Here is a 5,273-nt window from a genome sequence, read left to right on the forward strand (position 1 = left end):
TGTCCACCTTTGAGTGCAGGTGAGGACACGTTCGAGCTGCACTCGTTGCAGCTCGAGCTGGAGGCCGTGGAGAAGCAGATTCAGGAGCTGGTGGCGAGGCAGACGGAGCTGAGAGAGCGGAGGGCCGCTCTGGAATCCTCCCGGGTAAGTAACGTTATACATCGCGATACTAACACTCTGACCACCTCTACTCCGTGTGCTTCTCTGCGCAGCTCCCGTGCACCCTGGACGCGATCTTCCCAGATGTCCTTCACTCCGGCGCCGGGACACCACGGACCCTGGGTGCAGCAGCAGCGGAAGACGCGAGCCAGGCCCCGGCCGAGGACCTCGCCCCCTCCGCCGCCTCCGGTCTTCGAGATCTCCACCCGGAACCGCTTCGCTCCCCTTCGCGAGACGGAACGCGACGCTGTGATCGTCGGAGACTCCATTGTCCGGTACGTACGTGCTACTTTAGCTAAAGGTAAAGTGCACACCCACTGTTTTCCTGGTGCTCGCGTTCTCGATGTTTCTGCAAAGATACCCGCAATCCTGAAGGACGGCGAGAGCGTCGGCGCGATCGTCCTGCACGCGGGGGGTGAACGACACCAGGCTGCGGCAGACAGAGGTTCTGAAGAGGGACTTCAGCAGCCTGATCGAGACGGTTCGCAGCACGTCGCCCGCGACGAGGATCATCGTGTCAGGACCACTTCCCACGTATCGACGTGGGCACGAAAGGTTCAGTAGACTTCTTGCTCTAAATGAATGGTTACTGACATGGTGTAAAGAACAGAAACTGCTCTTTGTTAATAATTGGAATCTTTTCTGGGAACGTCCTAGGCTTTTCCGTGCTGATGGCCTGCACCCCAGCAGAGTCGGAGCGGAGCTGCTGTCGGACAACATCTCCAGGACGCTACGCTCCATTTGACTAGTAAGTACATTCTCAAATGATTGCTATGATGGCTTTTGTTCTGAACGCTTAAATGATAGTACTTGCACTGTCCAATCTATAAAGACTGTGTCTGTTCCTCGAATAGTGAGGTCAAAACATAAATTTAATGCAGGATCTAGAAAAAATCTGATCGTAATTAAACCAGAAAAAAAGCAAAATACACGAACAGAAACCATTTTTAAAGCTTGGGCTCCTAAACATTAGATTACTTGCACCAAAAGCAGTGATTGTGAATGAAATGATCACAGATAATAGTTTTGATGTACTCTGCTTAACCGAAACCTGGCTAAAACCTAATGATTATATTGGTCTAAATGGATCTACTCCACCAAACTACTATTATAAGCATGAGCCCCATCAGATTGGTCGTGGTGGTGGTGTTGCAACAATATATAGTGATATTCTCAATGTTACTCAGAAAACAGGACACAGGTTTAATTCATTTGAAATACTTTTGCTTAATGTTACTCTGCCAGATATGCAAAAGAAATCTCTCCTATCTCTTGTTTTAGCTACTGTGTATAGACCGCCAGGGCCATATACAGATTTCCTCAAAGAATTTGCAGAATTCCTTTCAGAACTATTGGTTAATTTTGATAAAGTGCTAATTGTCGGAGATTTTAACATTCACGTTGATAATACAAATGATGCGTTAGGACTTGCGTTTACTGACCTAATAAACTCTTTTGGAGTCAAGCAAAATGTCACCGGGCCCACTCATCGTTTTAATCATGCGCTAGATTTAATTATATCGCATGGAATTGATCTTACTGATATAGATATCGTACCTCAAAGTGATGATGTTTCTGACCATTTCCTTGTATCGTGCAAGCTGCGTATCACTGATATTAACTATATGGCTCCGCGTTATCGTCTAGGCAGAACTATTGTTCCAGCCACCAAAGATAGATTTACAAATAACCTGCCTGATTTATCTCAACTGCTCTGTGTACCCCTTAATACACAGGATCTAGACAAAATGACTAGCAATATGGACACCATCTTCTCCGATACGTTAGAAGCTGTTGCCCCCATCAAATTGAAAAAAGTTAGAGAAAAACGTATTGCGCCATGGTACAACAGTAATACCCATTCCCTCAAGAAAGAAACTCGCAATCTTGAGCGCAAATGGAGAAAAACTAACTTGGAAGTTTTTAGAATTGCATGGAAAAACTGTATGTCCAGATATAGACAGGCTTTAAAAGCTGCTAGGGCTGAGCATATCCGCAAACTCATAGAAAATAACCAAAACAATCCAAGGTTTTTATTTAGCACAGTGGCTAGATTAACAAATAACCAGACGCCACCTGATCTAAATATTCCTTTACAGTTTAATAGCAATGACTTTATGAATTTCTTCACTGATAAAATAGATAACATCAGAAATACAATAACCAATGTAGATTATACTGCATCTAATATGTCAACTTCTTTCGTTGCACCCAAAGAAAAACTGCAGTACTTTACCGCTATAGGACAGGAAGAGTTAAATAAACTCATCACTGTGTCTAAACCAACAACATGCCTATTAGATCCTGTACCCACTAAATTACTGAAAGAATTGTTACCTATGGCAGAAAAACCGCTTCTCAATATTATCAACTCATCTTTATCTTTAGGTCACGTCCCTAAACCATTCGAGCTGGCGGTTATTAAGCCTCTTATTAAGAAACCACAACTAGACCCTAGTGAACTGGCAAATTATAGAACCATTTCTAATCTTCCATTTATGTCTAAAATTTTAGAGAAAGTTATATCTGCTCAACTGTGCTCATTCTTGCAAAAAAATGATATCTATGAAGAATTTCAGTCAGGTTTCAGGCCCCATCACAGCACAGAAACTGCACTTGTTAAAATCACTAATGACTTGCTTCTTGCATCAGACCAAGGCTGCATCTCATTGCTAGTTTTACTTGATCTTAGTGCTGCGTTCGACACTATAGATCATGACATACTAATAGATCGACTACAAAATTATGCAGGTATTCAAGGGCAGGCTTTAAAATGGTTTAGATCCTACCTGTCTGATCGCTACCACTTTGTTTATTTAAATGGGGAATCATCTCAGTTATCACCAGTGAAGTATGGAGTGCCACAAGGATCTGTTCTAGGTCCTCTACTATTTTCAATATACTTGCTGCCCCTTGGTAATATTATTAGAAAACACGGGATTAGTTTCCATTGTTATGCTGATGATACTCAACTATATATCTCAACAAGACCAGATGAAACTTCTGAATTATCGAAGTTAACAGAGTGTGTTAAGAATGTCAAAGATTGGATGACCAACAATTTTCTGCTATTAAATTCAGATAAGACAGAGATATTACTTATTGGACCTAAAAACAATACACAGAATCTTTTGACTTACAATTTACAACTAGACGGATGTACTGTTACTTCCACTACAGTCAAAAGCCTGGGTGTTATATTAGACAGCAACTTGTCTTTTGAAAATCATATTTCTCATGTTACAAAAACAGCATTCTTCCATCTTAGAAACATTGCCAAGCTACGAAACATGTTACCTGTTTCTGATGCAGAAAAGCTAGTTCATGCATTCATGAGCTCTAGACTGGACTATTGTAATGCACTACTAGGTGGTTGTCCTGCATCTTTAATAAACAAGCTACAGATAGTCCAAAATGCAGCTGCTAGAGTCCTAACCAGGTCAAGAAAATATGATCATATTACCCCGATTTTAAAGTCTCTGCACTGGCTACCTATTAGGTTCCGCATCAGCTACAAAATAGCACTTCTTACCTATAAGGCACTTAACGGTTTAGCTCCTGTGTACCTAACTAGTCTTCTACTACGCTACAATCCATGACGCTCCCTAAGGTCGCAAAACTCTGGACTGTTGGTAGTACCTAGGATAGCAAAGTCCACTAAAGGAGGTAGAGCTTTTTCACATTTGGCACCCAAACTCTGGAACAGCCTTCCTGATAGCGTTTGGGGTTCAGACACACTCTCTCTGTTTAAATCTAGATTAAAGACTCATCTTTTTAGCCAAGCATTCAAATAATGCATCTCATAAACTTTTCCTGCAGCTATATCTGATCAAATGTTCATTATTAATCTTTTAGCTCTGGTTTAACAAACCTTCCTTTTCTTAGTTTGAACAGCAGCTACGCTAATTATGTTCCTATTTGTTCTCTGTTTCTGCTATTGGATTGACATCCCATGGTAACTAGGAATTCACAAGCTCCAGTGCGGATCCAGAACACTTAAGAGATGATGCCAACCCCACAGAGGACTTCAGATGATGCCAACCCTGAAAACAGACAGCACTACTGAATTCTGCTACTAATTTATAGTGTTCTTTGTCTGATTGATTACGTCATTAATTGATCTTTACCACACATCTCTGCCATATGTACATCAAGCTACTACTACATATATTGTAAAAATGTCAATTTGGTGTAAAGCTGCTTTGCAACGATATGTATCGTGAAAAGCGCTATACAAATAAATTTGAATTGAATTGAATTAAATTGTTGATGTACTATTTCCTATTTGATTCTGTACAGCTGCTTTGTCACAATTCTGTATTGTTAAAGGTAGTATATAAATAAAGGCGACTTGACTAATGGTGATTAAGCTTCTAAGTATCAGTAGGTTTCCTGACGCGAACCCTGGACACCTTCTCCATCACTTGGCACTTATGGTCGTGGCAAAGTTCGGCGGAGGAACTCGCTACAAAAATCCAACACAAGGTATGATTACTTTACTACTTCTTGGTTGGATGTGTGCCCAATATGTAGTGGCTCCTCATGTGGCCCCATGTGTGTAAATTCCACCTATAACTTTCTGTGGTGCAGTGTTTCCCCTGAGACAGCCTGTCTCTAGGATCTGAATTTGGTAGTCTCCCCTGGCGTGAGACCCACCTCAGGTCCCATCTCTAACCATATTCACTTTATACCCCCCCTCTGGACAGGCTGTGATCTCTGTAGTGCCTTTTTCCTACGGGAAACAGTCACTTTCCCAACGTTCTCAAGACACTCAGCCGCTCCACTGAGGAAGGCCCGGCTGCAGGACACTGCTGTAACAGGTCAGTTCTTGCACATTGGAAGGCCAAGAAGAGGTGAGCTGCACTTATGTTGACACTTTGGCTTGTTACTATCTGCGCCCAATCACTCATGACACGGCCAGACTTGTACTGTGCTTATATAGGGACCCCTAGTGTCGTACACTGACATCTCCGTTCCCTCCATCAGGGAATGAGGGTTACCATACATAACTGAGACATTTTTCACTGTATTGCACCTCGACAGTACAATGTTGCTCCAGTGACTCGCTGCTGAGATGACCATATGCAATACTCTTTCATCAGGTAAATTTTCAT

At 42.2% G+C, this 5,273-nt stretch overlaps 1 long non-coding RNA gene across 1 annotated transcript; it reads left to right on the forward strand.

The window, feature by feature from the left end:
* The first annotated feature begins 587 nt into the window (after positions 1–587).
* LOC127158986 (uncharacterized) lies at positions 588–4,412 on the forward strand. The gene is made up of 3 exons (XR_007826333.1): positions 588–714; positions 817–907; positions 4,123–4,412. It is a non-coding gene; the product is annotated as an uncharacterized LOC127158986 (long non-coding RNA).
* Positions 4,413–5,273: the final 861 nt, after the last annotated feature.

This window comes from Labeo rohita, unplaced genomic scaffold, assembly GCF_022985175.1.
Source record: "Labeo rohita strain BAU-BD-2019 unplaced genomic scaffold, IGBB_LRoh.1.0 scaffold_1831, whole genome shotgun sequence".
Lineage (NCBI taxonomy): Eukaryota > Metazoa > Chordata > Actinopteri > Cypriniformes > Cyprinidae > Labeo > Labeo rohita.